Consider the following 27,188-nt stretch of genomic DNA (forward strand, 5'->3'; position numbering starts at 1 on the left):
GATGAGATATCATTTTTCACCGATTAGATTGGCACAGATAATTAGGACACTAATGGCAACAGCGGCGACCAGCTCACTTCCTGCACGCGAGCGCTGTGCTTAACCGCCCATGCCTGCTGGTCCTGAATCTTCACGACAACCTCACCACGTACTCTTTATGGGGCTGTAACATAAATTCGTAACACCTTCATGGGGAGCAGTTTACAACATGTGACGAAACGCAAACTCTGCTTACCCTCTGACCCAGCTATTCCATTCGGAGGAACTTTCTGTAGGTTAATAGTTGAAAATACGGCTCCCTCTAAGTGAAATCCTCTTTTTTTTTTTCAAAGATTGGCACCTGAGCTAACAACTGTTACCAATCTTCTTTTTTCTTTTGTTTTTTTTTTTTCTTTCTGCTTCCTCTCCCCAAATCCCCCCAATACACAGTTGTATATTTTAGTTGTGGGTCCTTCTAGTTGTGGCCTGTGGGATGCCTCCTCAATGTGGTCTGATGAGTGGTGCCATGTCCACGCCCAGGATCTGAACCAGTGAAACCCTGGGCCGCAGCAGCTGAGTGCGCGAACTTAACCACTCGGCCACGGGGCCGGCCCCTGAAATCCTCTTGCTCTTCCCCTCCAGGCCCACCCATCCTTTCCCCTTCCATCCCCTGACCCTGTCTCTTGCCTATTCATCTTTCCCAACCTGAATGTCACCTCCTCAGAGAAGCCCTCCCTGATTCCCAAGTCTAGCTAACATTCTCTCGTCTGACTCTCTCACAGCTTGTACTTTTCCTTCATAGGCTGTGTACTTCTTTGTACTGCATATCACCTGCTCATTGAATAGGTATTTGTGTAAGTGCTTAAGACATAAGCTCATTGCAGAAAAGTGCTGTCTTCCCCTGCTGTCAGGGGCTGGGCGTCCTGTCTCCCCATTGCATCAGAAACTCTGTAAAAGCAAGGACTGACCATGTCGCTTTATCCACCATTTCTATCCCCAGCCTGGCACTGGGCTGGTGTGTAGAATACACTCGATAAACATCTGTGGCATGAGTGAATGAATGAATGAATGAGCGAAAGAAAGGCACAAAGATCTGTGCACACAGATGTTCATTGCAGGGATGTTTATAAGAACAAAACAATTGGAAAAATATATATTGCCGTGAGCTGGAGACTGGGTAGGTCAAGCGAGGAGTGCTCATAGCCGTAATGCAGGCATGCAAATGATGAGGGGGCTCCGTATCTGTGGACATGAAGGATGTCCGTGACATATTGCTGAGTGGGGAGAAAAAAACAGGTGACAGAACAGCCTGTGTCGTCTGACCTCACTCAGGGGGGAACTGCATACGTGGAATCTATTTGTGTATATTTATGCACAGGGAGAAGTCTGGAAGGACGTTCACCCAAATGTTATGCGGTTATCTCTGGGTGGTGAAATCTGAGGTGGTTTTTACATTTTTCTTTGAACTTTTCCATCTTGTCTGAATTTTTTGCAATGAGCATATGTATCCTTTTTTACAAAATGATAAAGCTGCTTTCAAAAGACAAAAAATAGGATAGGTACCCTGGGAAAGGATGGGGGGGGTGGGTGCCTTGTGAGGGGCTCAATCCGAGGCCAGGCGAACTGGACAGAAGCTGGGGCCCGAGGGGCTGGGGGGCTGTCTCCCCTCTGTGTGGCACCGCCCACCGAGGCCACAGGAGAGGGACATCCGGGCCCGGCGCCCCTGCCCGATCCTCTCTCCAGGCACATCATGCGTGTCCAGAGCGGAGCTTCTAAATAGGGATTTCCGCATTTGATTCTTCTGACATGCTTTACCGCCTCAGAGCTGTTTTGCAAAATTCATAGCGGTTTGCACAGGCTCCAAGCTTCCTGGGACCAATTCCATTTCGAACAATAGTGGAGTGTCTGCTTGCAGGCGGGGTCGGCCCACCCCAGAGCAGCGTCCCAGCGTCTGTGAGCTGGGACTATGGGGCTGAGTGTCGAGGCCACAGCATGAAAATACATGAACTCGTCCTTGTCCTCGTCCTCACCCTCCTCCTGTCAAGGAGAAGGAAACAGGAAGACAGCTGCCTCCCTCCCGGCCCTCCTGCGCCCAAGGGGACTCTCTCCCCCCAGGAGGTGAGTGAAAAAAATCCCTTCCCAACATCCCTCCCTTTCTCTCTGGATCACCTCCTGTGGGTCTCCTTACCCAGAACCACCTGCAGCCCTGAGAGGCTAAGTGGCTTGGTGGAGCCAAGGTCTCAGGGCAGGATCATGGCCAGGCGCAGGGTGGAAACCAGGGTTTCTCCCGCTGGCCCTGTGCATGCCTTAGTTTAGAAAAAGCTTGGTGCCCCATTCCTTAAGATAAACCTATGGCAGCACAGTCACTACCCCAAACTAAGCCACAGAAGACCCCATCACTGGCCTCCCTGTCCTGAGCCCTGCCCCCCGCCCCCCCCAGGATCCAGTACCCAGTACCCAGGGTGATTTCTTTAAAACTTTACAAAACTCACCAGCCATTCCTCTACTTCTATGGCTCCATATTGCTTACAGGGGAGAAAAGTCTAAGCTCCTTAGCCTGACACTCAAGGTCTTTTGTGATATGGCCTCTGTCGGACTCCAGCCACGCCCATCTCCACTCCTTACCCTGCACACCTGAATGACGTAAACTTCCCCCAGCCCTCCTGCTGTCACACCCCGACACCCTGACACCTTTGTCCATGCTGTGCCCTCCCCTCTTCACTAGGCTAATTCCTGCTCACGCTTTAGGCCACCTCTTCTGGGAAGTCTTCCTTAATCCCCATCTGAAGGCTCAGATGCCTCCTTCAGCTCCCACAGACCCCCGTGCTACTATCCATTTAATTGACACTTTATATGACCAAGATTTATTGAGCACCTACTGTGTGCTGGCCCCCATCATGGCGTCTACTACCCAGCAGCGTCTGCCTCTGGAAGTTTCTTGAGGACAGGGATATACTACCAAGGCCCAGAGTTAGTCTACTTCACAACCGCGTGGCAACGGCACGATCATCAGCCCCATTTCACAGATCGGAAGACCAAGGATCCCTCGGCAGGCTGTGGACAAGGGCAAGAGGAGGAAAGAAAAGGTTTCCTAAAATATAAACCCAACACGGCAATCCCCCACTGTCAGTGCCTCCCCCACTGTCTTCCCCAAACCATTCACCAACGTGCCCCACCCCAGACCCCTCCGTGGTCAGGCCCCAGCTCTCCCCCTTCTCCCACACTCTCCCACCTGCCTAAGACCTTTATCATTTTTCCCAGACTCCATCTCTTTTGCCACTGGGCCTTTGCACCTGATTTTCCCTCTGCCTTTGACAATGCTCTGTCTTGCTCATCTTGGTCTCTCAGACGCCTGATACATGGTGAATGTATGAGTAAGTGAATTAATGAATGACGTCTCATAGGTATTACAACCTCGAGACGTCTAAAACTCATCCTCCCCCCTCCAGAGAGAGCCCTTCCCCTCCTCCTTCCAAGTCTGCTGTCTCAGTGAACAACCTCATCCACCACCCACTGTCTCCAGCTACAGACTGGGTGTCCCCGGCTCGTCCCTCTCCCTCCCCTCACCTCATTGTCTAGTCGATTTCTGCACAGTATTGATTTTGACTCAGCGATGCCCTCTGACCCCATCCCCTCCCCTTCTTCTCCATTGCCTCTGCTCAGGCCTCACCCTCTGGGGGTCATCCCCGGGCAGCCAGGCACCCACGTCTCACCTCCAGTCACCGCCTCCCTCTCCAGTCCTCCCTCCCTGCAGAAGCTAGAGAGATGTTTGCACCCTGACCCTGACCTCCTCTTTGTAAAGGTCCCCCACTGACTCCCCATTGCCCTCAGCATACACGGGCCCGGGTGAGCTGCTCCAGCCCCCACCCCAACCCCTGCCAACTCGCTCCTGGTCTCCAGCCACTCTGGACGCTCCAGACAACTCCATGCCCATGCTCCCTCGGGCTGGCTCATGCTTCTCGGCTTCTTCACCTGGCTAACTCCTCCTCATCCCCCAAGATTCTGCTCAACAACCACCTCCTCAGAGAAACCGTCCCTCACGCATCCCACCCCTCTCTCCCACTAGGGGCTAAGTGACATTCCTCGCAGCACCCTGTGCCATCGCGCCCATAGCCTGCGTGTCACTGCCTGCTGATGGGCTCACCTCCCCCAACGCACTGGGAGATCCTCGACACCAGGACGTCCAGCGCCCAGAGAATATTGATTATGGTTGTTATGGGCAGGGTAGGTTCCATCAGTCCCAGTACACGGATGAGGAAACTGAGGCACAGAGGGGTGGAGTGACTTTCTCAAGGTTGCAGAGCCAGCAAGTGGTGGAGCCATGGCTTGAACCCAGATGTCACTGTTTCCAGTGGGCTGTTCTTTCCACTGCGTTACAACTTCATTTCAGAACCACTCTAGCAAGCATCTCATACACACACACACTTCAATATGTACAGGAATGCACATGGGTATATCTATAATATACAGAGACACCCACAGCCCTGCTAACACAGAGATGCAACACACAAACAGCAGACCCCATAGGCACTTACCCCTAAATACTCACCGATATACACACATGAACATACATATTTGTGCACATATGTACATGCATGCATAACCCACACAGACACACACGGACATGCACCCAGGCACACATACATAAGTGCATACAGACATGCACATTCATGCACACTTATCCGGTCACAAATACACAGACCCACGGACACGCACATAGGCACACACAGATGTACACACACACATGCTCAGAGATGTGCACATACAAAACCACACTCATATGCATCATGCCCAGACCAACACACAGGCACACACCCACACAGGGACGCCCTCATACACCACACATGCCTACTCATGTGAGCATGGGCAGCACGTGTGCACACACACACAAGGACACATACGCACCCCCACAGACCCTCACAAGAAGACGCATATACACTGGCCGGCATACACAGAAACGCACACGCAGACACGCTCCCTGAGATGTGGTAGCAACCGGCGCAGGTCAAATGAGCTGTCTGCTAGGGGTGGGGGCCCATCGGAGGTACCTCGGGGCGCTCACATTTTTGCAGCTCAGGAAGGCAGCTGACATACCAGCCCGGCTGTGATGGTATTTTGCATAAATGCTAATGTATTAATTACCATGTACAGTACACAGAGCTGCCATTTAAAAGAAAAAGTTAAGACTTTAATTCAAAAGCCCCATGCGGGGTGGGGGTGGGGGGCGTGCCCTGCATGGTGGGCAGAAGCCGGCAGGGCAGCCATGCCCATGCCCACTGGCCCTGCACTTGGTCCCCACCTGCAGGCTGCCAGCCCAGCCTGCCCGGGCCAGCCAGCCAGTTCTCTCTGCTCAGGGGTCTTGGTGCTCTCAGGGGGCCAAGGCACATCTGGAGCCGGTGGTCTGGAAGAGGGTTAGGGAGACTGTGGAGGGCAGGTAATGCCCAGCTGACAGAGGGGTGGTCCTCTCAGTCAGGGGGCTGGGGCAGGAGCTAGAGCCCGAGATGGACGGCCTGCGTGATTCTTCCCTCGTTCAACACATTCCCTGCACGGCAACTGGAGTAACCTTTAAACTAGTGCATCCGATTATGTCACGCCCTGGCTTTAATCCTTTCAAAGGCTTCCCACGGCTCTCAGAGTAAAGTTCACACTCTTTAAAAGGGCCTGCCATGCCCGATGTGAGCCGGCCTCCCTCCTACATCTCGATGCCTCTGCCACCATATGCCTCCTTTTTCACTGGTCACCTAGGCCGGCCAGCTTCTCCAGGCTGGGTTCTTCTCATCGGCCAGGCCTCAGCTCACCGGTCGTCATCCTAGGGCACCTCCCCTGACCACCCCATCTAAAGGAGCCGCTCTCCCCATCGGCCTCTTTTACGTCACTGGGGCTTTTGACTTCAGGCACATCTTGTTGTTGCAATCCTCTCTGTTGGTTTTTTTCACTTGTGACTATCTCCCATCCCCACCGTAAAGCGAGCTTTGGAAAGCGGGGACTTTGCTGACCCTGCTTCATCACTGCATCGCAGCCCCTCCCACAAGGCTTCGCACCTCGTGGATGTTCAGTTAAACATTTGTTAAATGAGCGAATGAACTGGAATGAGCAAGAGATGCCCATTCTGGCCAGCTCCATTCCAGGTGCTAAATTCAGGCAGCCGCGCTCCCTCCATCTGCCTGGCAGGACGGCCCCGGCTCTTCTACCGCCCGTGGGGGGCTCACGTCCCAGAGCAGAGACCGAGGCCCAGGGCAGGAGGCATGCCCAGCATCACACGACATCTTAGAGACTGGTGTCCAGGCCTCCTGAGTCCTCCCCTTGTCAAGTGGAAGGAAGCCTCCAATGATGATTTTAAACAACAGCAACGAGTAGCAACTTGGCCCTCTCCCTCTGCAGTCCATGTGCGTATCCTCTGTCTTACACGGACCCTGTGAGGGAGGCATGCGTTCCCCAATTTCGGAAGAAATTAAGGCTCCGAGACAAAGGTGATTCACCCAAAGTCTCCCAGCTTGCCAGAGGAGGCGTCAGGATTTAAATCCACGTTTGATGGCCAACCCAGGGCTTCCTCCACTGTACCACTGACCTTCTCTCCCCCGAGCCCTCCGGGATGCTCCCGGCAGCTGGAGCATGACAGCGATAGAAGGCCCCAAATACGCCCTAGAGGCCTCAGAGCCAAGGGGGCCCTGCCAGGCAGGTGAAGTGGGTACTGGGGACCAAGTGGCTCAGTCCCCACACACAGGGGAGTCCTCCACTCCACCCTCACCCTCACCCCCCTTCAGCTGCCAGGAACCACTGCTGCCGTTCTAGATGCTACATCTCTCCCAAACCCGCCCTATTCTCCCCCTGGCCCCTGCCCTGCCCTAATCCAGGCCGCATCGCCATCATCTCTCACCTATACTCTTGGGACAGCCTTCAATCCACATCTGCCCTCCACCCAGCAGCCAAAGTGATCTTCCCTAAGCTTAAATCCTATTTCCCTCCCCAGTGACTTTCCCCCTCCCCACCTCAGCTCCCCCTGTGACTGCCCTTGGAGTGGTTTGTAAATGTGCATCATTGTTACGACTGCAGGATACCCAAGTTCAAATCCTGGCTCTGCCACTGACTAGCTGTGTGGCCTCGGGCAAGTCCCCTAACCTCCCTGTGCCTCAATCGCCTACTCTGTAAAACGGGAATAAGAAGAGTGTCCCCCTCATATGGTTGTCGTAAGGATGAAATCAGTTAAAATATGTAAAGCACCAAAAACAGTGCCTGGAATCTGAAACACTATGTAAGAGTTTGTTGTTATTCACAATTGTTTTTTGTGATGATTCGATTTGTGTCTTTCTCCTCCGTGAAATGACAAGCTCCCTGAGGAGGGGGCCTTAGACTGAGTTGGCTGCTCAGAGGCTTCTTTGCCCGCCACTCGAGGCCCTTTCTGCCTGCAGCCTTTGTTCTGGTTCTCCTGTTCTGGCTGGGTGTTGGCCCGAGAGGGAGGAGAAGGGCATGCCCTCAGCAGGAAATGCTGTCAGCATCAGAGTTCCAGTCCTGATGAAAATGACAGGCGGCAGCCAGAGAGGACTGCTCCCCGCGGAGGGCTGGGCAGGGGCTGTACCCTCCAGAGCCCCAAGTTCCCGGGGAGCCCCCACAGGGCCAAAGCTCCCTTTGTCCAGAAGGTCAGGAGCAGCTGGCCAGCGGTGGGGGAGTTCCGCTGCCCTGCACCAGCCCGCAGCCCAGATGTGCGTGTTTGCACAGCCGAGTCCGGGCTCTGAAGGAGCCTTGTTGAGCATCATGAAAGGCGGCTTGTGATGAGGCCGACGGCCTCCGCACCCCGGCCTGCCCGCCTCCAGGACAGCAACCAGGAATGCAGCCCACAGGAAGCCCTTCCTACGGGCCTGCCAAGTACCCTTGTCCTGCCTGAGAAGTCAGGGCCACTGGCACGAGCAGGTTTATTGTCAGCCGCAGACCAGACGTGCGGGTTCTGGTCATCCCTCAGTCTCCTCTTCTGGAAGATGGGGAGAGGCCCCACCTCAGCTCCACTCTGGTAGGCGAGGTGGAGCATGGGAAGCCACAGCCCATGGGCAGAACAGCAGCATGGTTAAGAGCTCCGGAGTCAGACCAGAAAAGAATTTTCACCTCCGGGAGCCTCCGTTTTCCCATCTGCAAATGGCGGTGATATCTACCGCCTTCTGGGCTGTCCTGGGGACGAAACGACATAGTGGGAAGGAAGGACCAGCATACACTGACACATCACAGGTGCTCAGTAGCTCTGGGTTCTCCTTCTCCTTCTCTATCCCCCAGGCTCCAAAATAGGGAATCTGAGGTTGCCTGTACTGCGGGTCGGGGCTCCCTCCTCCTGCTGTCCCAGGAGAAAAGCTGTGCCAGAGGCCCTCACACCAGGCACGGGGCCACACAGCTGGGCAGCCTGTATGCCAGGCACAGGACTCTTCGTCCAGGTAGAAGAGTCTCTGTCCCCCACCATAGTCCCTGGGCACAGCTGGTCTCCTGACACGGCTGGTACCCGGGCCGAGGGTCTTACAGGTCCAGACACAGCCCATCCTTGGGCCTCATCCAGCTCTGGGCAGGGCCAGTCCCTGGGCTCAGCTGGCTGGCCAGGTATAGGTGTCCTTAAGCATACTTGGTCACTGGGAGGTGCTAGTGTCTGGTCACAGCTGGTCCCTGGAAACGGTCTCTGAGCACCGTCAGGCTACACACAGTCAGGCCCTGGGCACAGACGTTCTCTGGCATAATCAGTCCCTGGGGACGGTCAGCTCGTGGACACAGATGAGCCCCAGGTACAGTGGGTCCTCAAAGGGTGTGTGAGAACAGTCGTCCCTGGGCTCAGTCAGTCCTTGGGCACTGTGGGTCCCTGGGCATAGTCCTTCCACGGGCACAGTCAGCACCCGGATACCAGCTGGTTCCTGGGCACAGTCAATCCCCAGGCACAGTCAGCAGCCGGTTGCTGGACATAGCTGTTTCTGGGCTCAGTTGGTCCCCCAGGCACAGTCAGTCTTTGACCTTAGGACAAAGTGGACCCCTGACACAGTCCATTGAGAGCCTCCCCCTTGATTAACATGCAGAGAGCATCACCCCACTCCTGTGTGGCCCCAGTCTCTCTTCAGAGGACGTGGAAAACTGGGACCCTCAGAGGGGATAGGAGGTATCCTCTGGGGTCCCACGAGCCCTGGCAGGGCCTGCTTCATGGCAGGTGGAGGTAGCATGGAAGGAGAACTGAGGGGAGAGAACCAGGCCTGGCTGGAGGCAGGAGACCTTCTTCTCTCTTTACCCTGCCCCCTCTCTGCATACAGAATGGATCCCACAGGGCTGCGGAAGGAGCGGGGGCTGGCCTGCCACTGAGTGTCCACATGACCATGGGCAAGTGTGCTAGACAAGTGTCTTCTAGTTCTAAGGACATAAATTCCCAACTAGGTGGCCGACCCTCTTCTCTAACCAACACACTCACAGCCTTAGGCATGGCACTAACAGGGAGAGGGGCAGTGGCCAGTCCAGGACAAGGGGGCTGACTATCCACTCCAGGAGACAGCTTGTGCTGGATTTCTGACCCTTCCTGGGTCTGATCAGTCCCATAGCTGCATCACCACACAGTCCAGCTGGGAACAGAACAGCAAGCCCTTGGGTAGGGGTCCAGCCTGCCTAGGGGCCCTGCTCCCCAGGCCTGTTTGGTACTCATTCCCTTTGGCCCACGTTATTCTCTGAAGGGGGCATGGTTTCTGCAGGATGATAATGTAATGTGGCACCCCATTAGCCAGCACCTGCCATTTCTGCCCACCTGCCTCCTCCAGCCCCCATGCACATCAATGTTTAATTGAATTGCCAGTGTAGTGGTACAAGTCACATCTGTTTCAGGGTCTAGGAATGAAGTGAGCAACACCCACCAGTCACCCATTACAGGGGCCGCCACCCACATGTGAGCCCTGCCATCCTAGACAAGCCCTACTGCTCAGGGATGGCCCTAGACCTGCACATTTGGATCCCCGGAGTTCACATCTTCAAAAAGAAATTGAAGGCAAAGTCTACTTCTAGGACAGGAAAGGGTGAGGGAAGAGCATGCAGCAAGGGGACTCCATGGGGGCAGAGTAGGATGGGAGGCCCTCTAACAGAGTTGACCAAGCCAGGACTCACCAGCTGAGGTCTTCCAGCTGCAGATCCCCAAGGGTCCAAGGGTGGCCCCTGTGAGGTTAATAATTTACTTAGACTTTCTTTCTCACCAGTGTCCCAACCACAGCCATCCAGCCAGAGAGCCTAAGAGAAGATCATCCACAGGGAGTCAAGACTCTAAGGCTGGAAAGGAAATCAACCTGAAGAGACAGATAGACTTAAACTAGGTCAGTCCAGTTCAGGCTGGTCCCAACTGGCTGCAACTAGATCTAACTGATTCAAGCCGGCTTGAATCAAACCAGACGTGTTGGGGCCAGCTCAAAATGTGTGGAGCTGGTCAAGACTGGATGAAGCTGAATCAAACTGGTTGTGACCTGCTCAAACCACCCGGAGCCATTGGAAGACCAGCAACTCAACACCTACTTGTTGGGGGTCAGCCTTTGCCTGGATAGCCTTATTCATCCTCTTAAAACTTCCTGAATCCTTTTGTTTCCAATGTGAATTTTGCAATCAATTTTTTAACCCAAGCATCACATCACCGTCAAAGGATATACAACACGTATATCTTCCCTGCTATTAAGGGGATTACCTGGTTAAGTGCAAGGGCTGTCAACAACAGGGGTCGACACTGTAGTTTCCCGGCTGTGAGATCTTGAGGGAGTTACCTGCTCTTGCTAACTCCCAGGTTTATGTGTTAAAAAATTCAGCTCATTATAAGACTTGTCTCGTAGAGGACAGTTTTGAAAATTGAGACTTTATGTATTTATATATGTACTAGCACTGTGCCTGGCAGGTAAGAACCACTCAATAGAAGTAAGTAATTCCTATATTATTGTTATTTCTTGGCTCTGACCTCCTATAGCATGGCCTCAGATGACCAGCATTCAGACTCCCACGCAGTCACTTCCTCAGCGTGTGGACTTGGATAATTCACTTAACTTCTCTTAAGCCTCAACTTCCCCAGCTGAAAATGAGGGGACTAACACCTCCCCCCAAGGGTCGTTTGGAGGGTTAAATAAAATGAACCACATTAAGCACTTCGCAGCCTACCTAAGACATAGTAAACAGTAGTCCCTACATGTTAGCTATTGTTATACCAATGACTTACACTTAAATAATGCTAACTCTGTGCTCAGTGTTCTGTGTGTATTAACTCAACTCAACCCTCACAGCACTCCTAAGAGGTGGGTGTCACTATCACCCCCATTTTCAAGAAAGGAAACTGAGGCTCAGAACATATCATAGTGCCTGGTGAGTCTGAAATATTTTAGGGAGGACCGGAAATTGCACATCTGTCAAGGTGGAGGGCAGTGAAGGAGCGAGCAGAGGACAAGCCTTGGGAGGCTGGTGGTGACTAAAAAGAAGGCAGGCTTTGGAGTCAAGCAAACCTGGACTTGGGTCCCCAGTTCCCAGGCCTCCATTTCCTCATCTCTCAGATGGGAATAGTAATCTTTATCTCATGAAATTGTGAGGATTAAAGTAGATATCAGTTCCAGCTTGCACACAGTAGGGACTCAAAAATTGTAAGCTCCCTCTCATCTCTTCTTCCACAAGGACATTAGGCATTCAAAATGGTGTGCATTTGCACTGTGACATTTGTCTGGGGTGACTCATGTACGGCGCACCGACACTATCTTTAGATGACACCTGCCCATGTGTGCTGTCCATCTCTAATGCGCAGCTGTCCAGAGGCCACCCTCCCACCCCTGCATGTTGAACACCTGCCAGCAGAGTGACATGGCTCCTCAGTACCCTGTCATCTTGCCCAGGTTTCCGCTGGAACCAGGCAGAATCGTACCGGAGGAACCATCCAGATAGATGTCACAAGCTGCACCTCAGGCCAAATACAGCTGTTGAGTGAAAGTCCAGTGAGGAAGGGGAGGGAGGCCTGGGAGTGTTAGCAACCTCAGAGGGACGCTGCTGCAGTGGCTTGGTCCAGGATGTCCAGCCCTGAACCCTCAAGGGTCTACGTGCTCCTGCATCTGCTAAATCCTCCACCTGTGACCACTCTGGAGCTGAGACTCCTCCTGGATGACCCTCCTCTCTGCTTCTGACCTGGATGGATGGAGCAACAATGTCCTCTGATCCTTCTGCTGCTGCCGATGATGTTGGTAAGGACACTTATTTACACTTTTTATTACATTTATTTATCTGGCATTTATTTACAACACAATGTACCAGTCACTTTTTTATAAAATATATTATTACATTCTCAAATTCTGAGAGACTGGGACTACTATCTCTATTTGATAGAAATCATAGAGAAGTAACTAGCCACGGGGTACACAGCTGGTCAGGGAGGGAGCTGGACACTTGAGTCCACTTTGCCTCATTCCAAAGAGGCCATTTTCTGCCTCCATCTTGAGGGACCCAGCAGTCCCTTTTCTTACTCCCTTCCTTCTGCAAAGATTAATGCCCTCTGTGTGGCCGGACTAGGCCCTGGGGAAGACACAAAGAATAAAATGTGCTCACTAACTTTAAGGAGCTCAAAGTCGATAAATAAGAATCACTTCAAGGTCCAGTTGAGGAGGGATGTGCTTCACAGGAGGTGTTACCTAGGTGATGAGACAGACTTGCCACCCAAGGGGAGGGAGCAGCACGATGGGCCTGCGAGTCAGGACAGCAAGCCTGTGCTACAGTAACAGCAACCACTGCAGCAAAAATGTCAGCACCTTAACACATGAAGGCTTATTTCTGTTCATACGAAGTCCACTGTGGGTCCAGCAACCCTTCACGTCAGCTCCCTTTCCAGTGGTGACTCAGAGACCCAGGCTACTTGCATCTTATATCAATACCACCTAGAACATGGCTTCCAGGTCACCATGGCAAGGGCAAAGAGCTGGAATGTCACTCACTGGTTCTTCAATGTTTCATTCCAGAGTGTCACATATAATTTCAGCTCACAGACCACTGGTCAGTCTGGTCACATGGCCCCACAGAGTCACAAGGAAGCTGGGAAATATGGGAGCACATGAATTCAATAAGAAGAAAACGTCTCTGCTACAGAATGAAGCTGCATCACTAAAGGTCTAATATCCAACCTGAAGAAGCTGATGGTTCTTTTCAGCGACACCACTCTCAAGCCATCTCTGGAGCCCTCTAGCTCTGGGTGTTGCATTTTCAGAGACTCCCAGACACTTCGGATTCCCAACAAAAGAGGGGACCAAGTTGAAAAAGGGACTTGAAATCTAGCCATGTGAGGAAGAGTTGAAAAGATGTTTGTCCTGGAAGAGGAGAGGTCCCAGATATCTAATTTCAGATTCTTAAAGGGCTGTCACGGACTAAAAGAATGAAACTACTCTGTGGGGCTCCATGGGGCAGAGCCGAGACCAGTGGAAGTTACATGGACAATTCCAAGGGGGACAGTCAGAGCTGAGCACTTTTGAAAAGACAGCCTTAGGAGAGAGTGAATTCCTTGGCCCAAGAATATGCACACAGAGTCCAGAAAGCCATTTGGTTTGGATGTCGTGGAAGAATTTAGGTATCTGATGGAGTTGAAATAGACGTCCAGCGACAGTCCTCACAGACAGAGCTGAGACAGCAGGAGTAGGGATCACAGCTCATCAGACTGTAAGCTTGGTATCATGAGACATTGCGGAGGATCTGGACCCTCAGAGCCCCTGTTAGTCAGGTTAGGCCAGGTTTTGCTACAGTTACAGCAGCAAAAACGAAAAACAGAAGCTCCACAGCTTAGCAAATACAGGTTTATTTCTCTGGGGCCTGATGGACTACCCAGACCCGTCCTCCCTGGACTCAGCCTTCTCCCTCGGCTCCTCTGGCAAGAAGCTCTGCCGTCTGGGTGCCTCCCACTCTTGGGGACACTTATGAAGGACACCCAACGTGAAAACAAATAAAAGGAAATCACCCCATCAGAGCTATAAGTAATAATCAATAATTCAAAGCCTTGATAAAGTCTTGCTGGAGAGTGCTTCAGAGAGAAGGCGCGGGCTGAGTTTCATGGTTAATTCAATGTCAATTAGCTGATTGCTAACTTCCCTCCAGCGAAATCGCATGCAGTGCAGGGGAGAGAAATCAAACGTGCTCTCGCTGTAACAAGCCTGGTGTTTCAATCATTCATCTCTGGCCGCAGGCTCAGAACCAATGCCAACAGACGCTCCTTCACAGTTTTATCAACCATTTCTGCATGTCACTGTTTTCTCAGCCACCCTTAATTGTCTCAGGACCATCTCTGGGAACCAGGGCTACTTGAAATCCTAAGTCAGGAGAGCAGCTTTCTGCTTCCTGGAAAATGTGGGACCCACAGTTCCTGAAACTCAGTTTCCCCATGATAATCTCTTCCTCCAAGGGACAGTGTGATCAGTCAACATGACAATGTATGTAAAGTGAACAGCAGAGAGACTGGTACATAGTAGGTGCTCATTCAAGGTAGTTTTCCTCTGCCTCACAAATCCTGAGATGTGTACGTTGCTGACCTCCACGCCTCCAAGCCCCTGGAGAGGCCATGGCCTCCTTCAGCACCATGGCCAGAGTCTCGGGGTAGAAGGATGAGGAGATGCTGTGGAGAGGCAGTGGGAAAATCAGTGTGAAGGGATCCTGGTGATCACTGAGGCCCACTGCTTCCCTTTGTGGAGAAATAAACAGGCCTAGAGAGGACAAGGGACCTGCCCAGAATCATAACGATGCCAGGTGTCCGGGTTCAGCATCTCCACATCTCATGCTGTCCTACAGATGGAAAGGTCAGGATTCTGAGTCCCCTTCTTCTTCCTGGGAACCCCTAGGGGGTGGGACACAAGAGGAGAGTTATTGGTGTACAGGGAGACCCAGAAAGGGGAAGCCTCGGGGCAGAGATGGCTGCAGGAGACCTGTGCTCTCCCTGGGTGCTCAGATTTCCTGAAAGTGGCCTTTGCCCATCCCTTCCCCGCACAGTTCTGAGCTGGCATTTTAATCCATCTTCCACATGTCCAGCACTGTGCATAGCACTGGGAGGGAGGGAGAGGCTCCCTGCACACATCCAGCACTTTCTCTGGGCAGGCAGACACATATCTCTCACAAGTATGTAGGACACTGTGATGGTTCATTTGTGGTTAATATGTGTCAACTTGACTAGACTAAGGAATGCCCAGATCGCTGGTAAAACATTTCTGGGTGTCTCTCTGAGAGTATTTCCGGAAGAGATTAGTAGTCAGTAGGCAGAGTAAAGAAGACCACCCTCACCAATGTGGGTGGGCATCACCCAACCCACTGAAGACCTGAATAGAACAAAAAGGTAGAGGAAGAGTGACTTTGCTCTCTCTGCTTGAGCTGAGACATCTGCCTTCTCCTGCCCTCGGACATCGGCGCTCCTGGTTCTGTGGCCTTCGGACCTAAACTGAGACCTACACCGTCAGTCCCCCTGGTTCTCAGACCTTTGGGTTTGGACAGGAACTACACCACTGGCTTTCCTGGGCCGCCAGCTTGCAGTTGATAGATTGTGGGAATTCTCAGCCTCCATAATCACCTGAGTCAATCCCTCATAATAAATCTCTTTCTGTATATCTATATATAGCCTATTGTTCTGTTTCTCTGGAGAACCCTAATATACATGCCCATATCTTGTGGACTGTGTCCATGTGTGCAATGGGTACAGATATTTTGTCCTGTGCAAGACTGAGAATGTTCCTCCCATGGCCTGCCAGGTCCCCCAGATCCCTTGTCCTTCCCCTGGGTGTTGAGGGAGGCCACTGTCTCCCATGGTCTCTATCACAGGCCACTCCTTGGGCTGGGACTTGCCTTGTGTGGCCCAGGCCAGGGATGAAGACCTGGGAGCTGTACCCACCAAGCTGAGTTTAGTGAGAGATCAGTAAGGTGTTTGCTTTCAAAAGAAGAGGAAAGATGGGCTGGTTCAGTAGAGCAGTGGTTAAGTTCATGCACTCCGCTTTGACAGCCCGGGGTTCCTGGGTTCTGATCCTGGGTGCGGACCTACACACCACTTGTCAAGCCATGATGTGGCAGGCCTCCCACATATAAAGTACAGGAAGATGGGCATAGATGTTAGCTCAGGGCCAGTCTTCCTCAGAAAAAAGAGGAGGATTGGTGGCAGATGTCAGCTCAGGGCTAATCTTCCTCAAAAAAAAAAGAAGAGGAGGAAAGAACTACAATTTCTGGTCTCTGTTAGGCAACATAGGATAATAGTGAAAACCTACAGAGTCACAGAGACCTGGGTTGGAATCCTAGCCCTACCACATACTCGCTGTGGGATACTGAAAAAGCTACTACCCTCTCAGAGCCCAGTTTCTTCACTTAAAAATTTAGGATCAGGGGGCCGACCTGGTGGCACAGTGGCTAAGTGTGCACGTTCCGCTTCTCACTGGCCCGAGGTTTGCTGGTTCGGATCCTGGGTGTGGACATGGCCCCACTTGGCAAGCCACGCTGTGGTAGGCATCCCACATGTAAAGTAGAGGAAGATGGACACGGATGTGAGCTCAGGGCAAGTCTTCCTCAGCAAAAAGAGGAGGATTGGCAGTAGTTAGCTCAGAGCTAATCTTTCTCAAAAAAAAAAAATTAGGATCATGATAGTACCAAACCTACAAATTGCTGAGGGGATTAAATGAGATAATTCATGCAAAGTGCTTAGCATGGTGCCCAGCACAGAATAAGCATTTCAAAAATAGTACTGATCTTCCTTTAGTCAAAGTTTCTTTTGGAAAAATTCCAAGCCTCAAGGATATTCCAAGAGCCCATCCACAGTAGAAATCGTATGAAAGTACTCAAGGGTATCCTGGGTCCCTCCAACCTCCTGGCCAGAGAGAGTGAGGCTGTCAGAGGCCATGTTCAGGGGTTAGTATTGGGCTGTGTTCAGTATAGGCCTGGGTTGGGGCTCAGTGTGAGGGCAGAGTTCAGGCTCAGTCTGGGCCTGGGTTGGGGCTCAGTGGGAGGGCAGGGTTCAGGCTCAGTCTGGGTCTCATCAAAGCTCTACCACTGACTCATAACAGCCTTGGGAAAGCGCCTTCCCTATGAGCCTCAGTTTCCTCACCTGTAAAATGGAACAAGGGTCTCCACCCAGCTTGCCTCACCGAGGTGTTGGGAGGGTGCCATCTAATCGTGCATGTGAAGGCCCCTGTGAATGTCAGCCTCGCTCTTCTGTGTGATGTGCAGTCCTCCGGCCCTCACACCTGCTGGGGAGAGATCTCTCTCCTTGTTTCCAGATGCCCACGGTGGAGGCCCTTCCCCAGGATCAGAGGCAGGCAGGGGACTGGGGGTGGGGAGGTGGGCGGAGCCACCCAAAGCTCTGCTGCTCTTCCCAGGAGCTGTGAGCAGAAGGCTTGGAATTCACTGCGCACATATTTGCTGACTTCTCTGCACTCTGTTGGCTTCAGGCCTTTACTTCCCAGGAGTTTATCTGAGGAGATGCACGTGGGCCGGGTTTGGGTTCCGCAGACCTGCCCAGAGACATGGGCAGAGCCGTTTCTCACTCCCTCCCTCACAGGCTCTCCACCCCCCTCTGCTCCTCTTTGTCTGTCGGTCTCTCCTTGACGACCTGCTCCTCAGTCTTTCTTTCTTCTTGTGCTGTTTATTCTCCACTGCATCTCCTGCCCCAGATTCGATCCCTACCCTTCTCAGCCCTTCTCTGTGCCCCAGGAGGCTGACCCCAGGGGGCTGTGCGGCCTGGGTGCCCCTGGTTGGGTTCAGCTGGCCGGAGGCACTGGCAGAGATGGCAGGGGGGGAGGAGAGGGAGGTCAGGGATTCCATCCCCACATCCTCTCTCCTGGGCAACATTTTTATCAGTGGCTGTGTTTCTCCGTGACTACAGCTTGCACCCGGCCTCCCTCCTCCACAGCACCAGGCCTCGCTGGGCTGCGATACCATCCTCTCCTCGTCTTGCAGCACCAGCCCTGGAGGTGGTGAGGGCTTCCCACTATCGCCAGCCTCTGGGGCCTCACCATCCCTTGTTGCTTCTTAAATTCCACCCATGCCTTGTAAGTAGTCCATCCATTACAGTCTCGATGTGTAAACCATTTGAGGTGAATTGTTTCCTGCCAGGACTCTAACCAAACACTGCTCAATGCCATGCACGCTCTCTTTGGCCTCTTCCATATCTCTTGTCTTCTCTCCCTTACAAGTTCTCCTGAACTCAGGGTGGGAAACAGGAGACCGCTTCCTCCACGTCCCTTAGTGGAGACCACCCCAGGATGCTGGCGATCAGGGAGCGGGTGCCTGCTGTTACACACATGCGCACACACAGAACCAAGAACACCTCTCTCTCGTTTTCCTCGCAGGTCAGGGAGAACCAGGGACAGCGTGGAACTCAGAGTCAGAAGAGCTGGGTTACAGCACCCCCTTTGCCACAAACCAGCTAAAGCATTTCATAACCTCCATTTCCTCCTACATAACATAAAGAAACGCACACTTCTTCCCAAGCTCTTAGAGGATCTGGTGGGCTGATGGATGTCAATGTGGTTTGTAAACCGCAACCACGATAGACATATGAGAAATTATTAGTGAGTGCCCACAAGGAGCCAATAGGTTCCTGCCCTGTCGAAGCTGGAAGGTAGGTGGGGGAAGGGATGGCGGGCCGACAGGACAGCCGACACTGGTCACCATGGTGCTTCCTGCCCCTCAGGTGAGGAGGAGACCCTGCTTTCCCAAGGACAGGCTCGCGATATCTAGGTTGAGGTTGGAGCTGGGGCTGGGATGAAAAGGAATGAGGTTGTGGTTGAAATTCAGGCTGGGATTAGACGTAGGATGGGGTTGAGGCTGGGGTTGGTGGGAAGGTTGGGGTTGAGGTCTGGTACGGAGGCTAAAGTTGGGGTTGGATCTGTGCTCAAGTGGGGGCCGAGATTGAAGCTGATTTGGGGACTGAAGTAGGGTTGGGGCTGAGACTGAGTTGAGGCTATGATGAGCTGGAGCTGAGGTTGGGTCGGGGGCAGAGTCTGGAGCTGAGGCTGAGGTTAGAGCTGGCGAGGGGCTTGAGGCTGGGGCTGAGATCAGAGTTGGAGATAGGTTAGGGGTGGAGGCTAGGGCTGGAGATTGAGTGGGGTCTGGGGCTGAAGGCTGAGGTTGGGGTGGAGTTAGAGCCTGGGCACAAGGCTCCAGAATCCCCCTGCCCACACAGACCTCCACTGGGCTTTGGGAATCTAACTGACCTGCACAGTGGAGGTGTGGACATGTTGACATCTCCTCCTACCCACCTCCGGGTAGGTGCCACTACCTCATGCTTTCATGTAATATTTCATTCACCCAATCAACAAAAAATTTATTGATCATCTATTACCTGCTAAATATTATACCAGATGCTGGAGATGCACTGGTGAGCCAAGCAGATGTGGCCACTACCTCCCTGGAGCCTACATTTAAGAGAAGAAAGACGATAACCCAACAGTCACAGAACTGGATGCATAATTACAAGTGTGCAAAGTGCTATGAATGAAAGACCCAGGGGGCCGTGTGTTGGAGAGCCCAGCAGATGAAGAGTCACAGAAGGCCACTGGATGTGATGAAAGTTCCCAAAGGGGTTCAAAGTTCAGACAGGGGGAACAGATGACAGAGGGATGGACTCCAGCTAGTAACCAAGGGATGCTTCATGGAAGAGGTGGCATTGTGCAAGATTTTCCACGGTTTTCTCCATCTAGGAAGCTGGGAGGCAGTGGATGCATTGGATTTGGAATCAGATAAACCTGGGCTCAAAGCCAGACTATCCAGGTACAAACAAGCTGAGCTGAGTAGCCTTGGGCAAGTAACTCGCCCTCTCTGAGCCTCAGTCCCATTCTTTAAGATGGACATAGTAATTCCTACATTGTGGGGCTTGTGTGAGGATTCAAGATGACATGTGCAAAGTTTCTGGCACAGAAGAGGGGCTCAATTAGTGTTCGCTCCTTTCCCTTTCCCAGGGCAAGAGGAGTAGCAGGAGCTCAGTGCCAGCAGCCAACAGCCCACAGGCGCCCATTCGGGGTCCAGATCTCCAGGCTCAAGCTGTCACCCCACAGGCCCAGGCGTGATTTCTCCCTGGAGTTCACGCTCCCCGGAGTGCAGGCATGATTTACACAGCCATCGGGACAACTCCAAATTGGACTGAAACCTAATGACTGGAAACGAGACGAGTAATGAAATTCCACACAGAAAATTTACAGGAGAGATTTATTAGGTGGGTTTTATTTACGACGCAGAGCACTTAGGGCTCTGGGGTTGGGTGTGGCATTGGACAAAGAAATCCAGTGCACACAGTCCCAGTCCAGACATCCCCTGTGCTGCCACTGCCCCCACTCAGCCATCCTGGACTCCTGACGGACCCCTGCAGCACCCCTGGGCCTGCTGACCTCACAACCCAGGCCCCCGCCAGGATCTTCCCTCCTTTGCCACCTCATCCCCGCACCGCCAGGACCCCGGATCTCTCACTGTCTTTGGGAGGACCACTGTATTGCTCTCGGGCAGGCTGCGCCTGGAAGCCAGACTCAGGATCAGAGGGGAGTGTCTGGAAAGCAGGAGCATCAGGAAGGGACAGCCCAGTGGTTAACACCTAACGAACCTGACGCATGTTCCCTGAAGTGCAAGGTCAGAGGCAGGGAGGGCAGCAGAAACCCAAGGGGAAGGACGGTGCCATTCCAGACCAGCAGTGCCCTTAGGGCAAGACCTTCTTGTGCTAAGGACAGGGGAGCAGCTGATAGGAGTCTAGAGGGGAAACTGAGGCAATTCTGCCCGGCACCAGCATCTACAAGGGGCGAAGGGCCCGGCACGGCTCCAAGACTGTTTTTAGCTACAGAAAGCAGAGCCCTCTCCTGCGGCCTCCCCTCACAGCTGTCCCTCTCCTAGGCAGAGGGAAAAGCAGCAGCACCCCATAACCCTCTCCACCCTCCCCCCATCACTCCCACTAGCCCCTCTTTCTTCTACCTGCTTCTCTTGGCTCCAATAACTCTTTGACCTATTTTCCCCTCCATTCACCTCACTCCAAGCACACTGGCCTCCTTGTTGTTGCTCAAACATGCCAAGCAAGTTCCTGCCTCAGGACCTTGGCACTGCCTACAATGCAACTTCCCCCAACAAACAGCACAGCTGGTTCCCTCCCTTCCTTAAACGTCACCTTCCCAGAGAAGTCTGACAGGTTCCCAACCCATCAACATGTCAACCTTCCCCTGGACATTTCCTATCCCCCTTCCCTGCTTTCTGTCTTTCTCCTTAGCACGTGTCACTAAATGCTTTATATTTTATTTCTTTATCTTGTTTATTGTATCTTTCCCACTAGAACATGAGTTTCGAGAGGACGAAGTTTCTTGTCTGTTTCACTGTAATCCACACCCCCCAGCACAGGAACTGGTGTATGGAAGGCACGAGTACGAACTTTGCTGGGTGAGTGAGACAAGTCTCTGATCACCCCACTGCCCGTGATGGAGCAGTGTACATATGAGTATGCACGATGTGTCAGGCCCTGTACCAAAGGCTCCCCGTGATGACCCCTGTGAGTGGCTCATTCAGCAAGTGTCCTCAGACTTTGCTCCTGGGCCAGGTACTGGGGGCACCAGATGACTCAGACCCAGGCAGTACACTCAAGGAGCTCCCAGCCTGGGGGGCAGGAAAGACCCAAACTGGGGAAGAACAGTTTCGTGTGCTCAGTGCACAGCCCCTGGGAGACGACAGAGGAAGTCAGCCAGGAAGACCCAGATGCCAGAAAGGCTCCGGCAGGAGGCACCCCGCAGCCAGGCAGGGGCAATATAGGAACTGGCAGCACAGGCCACAGAGCGAGGTGTGGGTGCCAGTTCTGCCATCGATGAGCTGTGTGACCTCAGATGTTCCTCAACTTCTCTGTGCCTCAGTGACCTCATCTGTAAAATAAAAATAACGCAATGTCGTCTACTCATTGCGTGGTGGCTGTGAAGACGAAATGAGTTGAATTTGTAAAGCTCTTCCAACAGACCCAGAACATAACTAATAAGCATACAATAAATGTTAGCCAATATTATTACTGCTTTTATTGTTGTTATTGAAAATTAACAGGCAAAGGGGAAGAGAAAAGAATTCCAGGGAGCAGCCTGGGCAGAAGTTAAAGGCACGAGAAGGGCAGGCATGTCCAAGGTTAGAGCAGAGCCTTCCATACTAGTAAAAGTCTATCGATGGGCTCTGGGGTAGAGGGACCCTGATTTGTAGCATTTGCCAGTTTCTGGGGGGTAAATACTCCCACTAAGGCCAATTTCAAACTCCCAGTGTGACGTCACTGAACAAGAAGTTGGGAAGAGATGCACAGTTGGCCCTTGAGGACACAGACCAATGACCTACAGCCTACAGGCTGGCTCAGAGGTGACGGCCCTACCCACCTCACCCCCTTCAATCTTCGACGGGGCTGGCTCCATCTATAGCCTGCCTCTGGCCCTCAGGTTGGACTCTGGAAGGGAAAAAGATATGAGGCATGGGGTGGGGGACTGGCAGAGACCAGTTTAGATGTGGCCTGAGCTCCATGTGTGGCTGGACCTCAGAGATCCCTGCCCCAGGGAATCCTGGGAGCCAGTGTCACAGACACACACACACCTGAATCCTCAGCCCCGAGCCCCGTGGCCACCTGGATATGGGCACATCTGCCTCTGGGGAGGCCAGAGTGATCTGAGCTCTTGGTATCCTGGATGGTGTAAGGGATGGGGCTCTTCCCAGAGTCACGTGCTCCAACCTCCCGCAGGAATCCGCTTCAGAGGGCCCGGTCCCCTCCTGTGGGCTCAGATGAGGAAGCTCTAGAAACCAACTTCAGAGACTTGGGGCTGGGCCAGCCCCGCAGAGCTGCTCTGCTGAGGGGGGAGGGGCCCCCGAAGCTCCAGGGTTTGCCCCCTTGCTCCCTCCCTCCCACCCGCCCTCCCCAGCAGGTTATCAGCGTGAAAACAGGAAGGCTGGCAGTGCTATTAATAATACATGAAGCCAGCTCTGCCCCCCGATCAGGCGGGCAGGCAGAGGCGGAGTGGCAGCTCCAGCCCCCAGGGAGGGAGAGGGCCAGGCTGCTGGGGGCCAGCCTGGCTGGGCCGTGGGGCAGGGGTGGGGGCAGCCCCTCTCTTCCTTCTCCCAATTTCTTTGTGCACATGCAACACTCAAGGCTGGATGTTAGCGCTCCCACCATTTTGCTGACTGTCATTTCCTTCCTCAGAAACACTGCCTGGATCCTGCAGAGCTGCAGCCAGGACAGAAAATCTTCTGGCCCAGGATGCAGGAGACCTGGGGTCTGGAATTTGGGCGGCCACGGAGGGCAGAGGAACAACCCCAGCTTTGGTGTCAAACAGATCTGGATCTGAATTCTGGCCCAGGCTCACCTACTTTGTGACTTCAGACAAATCGGTTTACCTCTCTGAACCTCAGATTCTTCATCTGCAAAATCAGAGACTACTAAGGGGATGATGGGAATAAACAAAAGAACAGGTGTGAAACCCCGGGCACATCGTAGGTGTTCAATAAATGATAGCCGGGAATTATTACTTCTATGACTATGAACTTGGGCAGGTTTCTGCCTTCCCTGGACCTCGGTCTTCCCATCTATAAAATGAGGGGGTTGAAGCAGGTGATCTCCCAGAGCTCCCAAGTGCCAGGGGGTTTCCATGACCGTGGAGCGAGAAACCCCAGGCCAGAGATGGGGTCTCAGAAGCCCCCAAGACACCCCACCCTGCTGGTAGCCCCCTCTCTGGAGATGCCACCCCTGTCCAGAATGCACCTGCACTAAGACCCAGCGTGTCTGTGTGGGTGGTCCTCTCTGGCCTCAGTTTCCCTAGTTATGATGTAGGGACAGTAACCCCGTTTTAGCTCCCTGAGGATGGGGTGAGCAGAGGGCAGGTCCAGGAGAGAGGAAAGAGGCAGAGCGTCCTGGGGAGAGGAGAAGCCCTGACTAAGTCATCAGGGCAGAACCACAGCAGGCCCAGAGGTCAGGGGATTGCCAATCCTTTCCACCTCGCTCGTTCATTCATTCATTCATTCGTTCCACAAATACTTATGGAGCCCCTCCCAGGTTTTGGTAGCAGCCCTCTGTCTGGTTCTCCTTCTGCCCTCTGTTCATCCCTCTGAGGTTCCTTTGCCAGCTCCTTTTCATCGACTAGCCCTTTTAATGAAGGGTCCCCAGAGTTCCGTTCTTGACACTTTCCTCTTCTCACACCACACACTCCCCAGGACCTCGCCCCACTCCCACAGACTTGTCTGTATCTCCGCCAACAACCCCAAATCTCCTTCCCCAGAGCAGATTGCCCTCCCACTCCAGACCCATGGATGCAACTGGCCACAGGGCATCTCCATGCTGAGGCCTCGCAGGCGCCTCAAACTCAGCGAGGCCCAAGTCCAGCTCGCTGTCTGCCCCAGGCCCTCCCTGATCTGCTTCCTCTGACTGTGCCACCTCCATGTCCTCTGAGCCCTACACACACCGTGTGCTTCAGCCACAGGAACCACCGGGCTCCCTCCTCCGCTAGCCAGCTCCCCCAGGCTGCCTACAGACTCACCTGAAGAAATGCCCAGAGAGAAGGCCCTTCACCCCTTGCTCACATAAAGCAAGGGAGCACTGGCCTTGGAGTCAGAAGCTAAGGTGCAGGCCCTGGCTCTGCACTTACTGACAGCGCCACCTTGAGAACCTCACCAAGCCTCGGTTTCCTCAGAGAGGGACAATAAAACACCTGCCCCACTGAGTAGGGTCATTGTGAGGATTAAATGATCTCCTTCAGGGGGAGCACTTCTCACATGATGGGAACACATCAATAAACATCAAGTCCAACGATAGCAATGATGATGATGATGGTGGTGGTGATGATCATGGCCATGATGATGATGGCGGTGGGGATGACAATGGTGGTGATGATGACAATGGTGGTGAGGACGATGGTGATGATGATGATGGTGGGGATGATGGTGGTGGTGGGGATGATGGTGCTGCTGGGGATGATGGTGGTGGTGATGATGATGATGGTAATGATGACAATGGTGGGGATGATGACGATGGTGGGAATGATGGTAGTGCTGGGGATGATGGTGGTGGTGGTGACAATGGTGGTGATGATGATGGTGGGGATGGTGGTGGTGGTGGGGATGATGGTGGTGCTGGGGATGATGGTGGTGGTGATGATGATGGTGGTGGTGGTGACGATGGTGGTGGGGATGATGGTGGTGGTGATGATGATGGTGGTGGTGGTGACGATGGTGGTGGTGGTGACGATGGTGGTGGGGATGATGGCAGTGCTGGGGATGATGGTAATAGTGGTGAAGGTCTATTCCCTACCAAGCCTCAGGCTGGAAACCCAGAAATGGGTAAGACAGACCTGCCCTCAGGCTCGCAGTCTATAGGAGCGGCTGTTATACAGAAAAGAACTACAAAGCAAGCACTGAACACTCATACACTTGTAGGAACAATGCACAACCTGGGTGCCTCGAGGAGGGTGGGACAAACCCCACCTGAGAGTCAGGGGACTCTGGACAAGGGAGAGGACATTTGAGCTGGGACTTGAGAGATGTGTAGGAGTTCACCAAGCAGAGAGAAGACAGAGCAGCCTCCGAGGCTCCAAAGTCCTGCTCATTCCGAACAGGGTGCCCCTCCTAAGGAATACAGCTGGCAGGGAATCTGGTCGGAGCCCAGAGAGCACTCTCACCCCATCGTGGTGGGCAGCTGGCCAGGCAGGTGGGGCGAAGGCAAACTCTGCAAGGTCAGAGCTGCCCCAAGGGCACAGCAGCAGAGACCCTCATGGGGGGCTTGTGGGGCAGCAGGCTCTGCAATTTTCTCCAGCCCCCATATCCAGTTCCAGGGTTCCTCTCTCTCCCTTTTGCTGTCTTCTCAAACCTAAGTTCATGAGGTTTCATCTCCCCACTCGTAGCTGTGACCTCCTCCCTGTGCCTCACACTCGGCTCCGGGCACAACACTGAGCAGTGTCACGGCCTAAGAGCATAGTGTCTTGCTGAGCCCTGGACAGACCACACCCCTATCACCCAGAGTTACCCTGTCCCCCACCCCTACTCCAGGGTCTTCCTTGCACAGTGAGTCTGGGTGCACAGGCGAGGGAAGGACCAACTGGCAGGTGGGTCCCTGCATGGAAGTCTCCAGCACTCAGAAAATCAGAGACACCAGAAAAGCAGAGTCTGCCACCTCTCCACAGCCAGGTCCCCCCTCCTCAAGGTGACCCCTGTGTTTCCTGTGTGATGGGACCCAGAGGATGGAAAGAAGTTGTGGACAGCACCTGTAGTGGGCAGTGTGGGCGCTGACCCTAGACAGTCCTGAGCTATTCCCTGCCCTGTCCCTGAATGGCTGTGTGACCTTGGGCACAATTTCAACTCTCTGGATCTCAGTTATATCATCTATAAATAGTCACTCGGCCAATATTTACTGACCATCTGTTGTATTCCAGGCCTAGTTCTAGGCACAGGGAGTGTTTTGGTGAATAAGACAAAGTCCTGGCTCCATGAAGCTTACATTCTAATTGAGAAAACAAAAATCAAAACATAAACAATTGAATAGGTAATGTCATGTTACATGAGGATAAATGCTCTTTCCCTGAGGTTAGAGACAAACCAGGAGGCATCTATTTTAGCCAGGGTAGACAGAAAAGGCCACCCTGCAGAGGGGACAATTTGAGAAGAAATCTGAATCAAACGAGGGAGTGAACACATGAAGAGGTGGAGAAATCACTCCTGGCAGCGGGAACAGCATCTGCAAAGGCCCTGGGGTAGGAATGAGCTTAGCAAGTTTAAGGAGTTCCAGGGTGGCCAGTGTGACTAGAACAAGGGAACAGGGGACAGGATGGCAGGAGGGAAGATATGCAAGGAAGCAGGAGGGTAGGTTGTGGAGGGCCTTGAAAGCCACAGTAAGGACTCCCATGAGATGGGAGCATTTAAAGGGTTGTAAGAAGAGGAGGGACACAATCCAACAAGATTGTAAAGGATCCCTCTGGCTGCTGTGGAACAACGGACTCTGGAGCAGCACTGTCCAATGGAAATATGACGCAAGCCACACACATAATTTAAAGTTTTCTAATGGCCACATCAAAAAAAGTAAAGAAACGGGAGACACTAATTTTAATAATATGTTTTATTGCATCCAATATATTATCTCAATGTGTCATCTCTATAAAAAAAAATCATTAGAGATATTTTACATTCTTTTTTTCATACCAAATCTTCGAAATCCGGTGTGTATTTTATCCTTACAGCACATCACAATTTGGACTAATCACACTTCAAGTGCCCACTAGCTACAACTGGTTACT

General features: G+C 52.9%; 2 long non-coding RNA genes across 5 annotated transcripts in view; one reads left to right on the plus strand and one right to left on the minus strand.

The window, feature by feature from the left end:
* The window catches only part of LOC103549512 (uncharacterized), a 175,807-nt gene that overhangs the window by 133,812 nt on the left and 14,807 nt on the right, over window positions 1-27,188 (minus strand). The window contains exon 2 of one of the 4 annotated variants that reach the window (XR_011537457.1): window positions 2,859-3,033. The exons of the other annotated variants lie outside the window; for them this stretch is intronic. This is a non-coding gene — a long non-coding RNA (uncharacterized lncRNA). The remainder of the gene's footprint in view (window positions 1-2,858; window positions 3,034-27,188) is intronic. 4 annotated transcript variants of the gene reach the window in all.
* On the plus strand, window positions 1,720-15,556 carry LOC139081936 (uncharacterized). The gene is made up of 3 exons (XR_011537461.1): window positions 1,720-2,097; window positions 10,173-12,170; window positions 12,939-15,556. It is a non-coding gene; the product is annotated as an uncharacterized lncRNA (long non-coding RNA).

The sequence above is a fragment of the Equus przewalskii genome, chromosome 2 (genome assembly GCF_037783145.1).
Source record: "Equus przewalskii isolate Varuska chromosome 2, EquPr2, whole genome shotgun sequence".
Classification (NCBI taxonomy): Eukaryota; Metazoa; Chordata; class Mammalia; order Perissodactyla; family Equidae; genus Equus; species Equus przewalskii.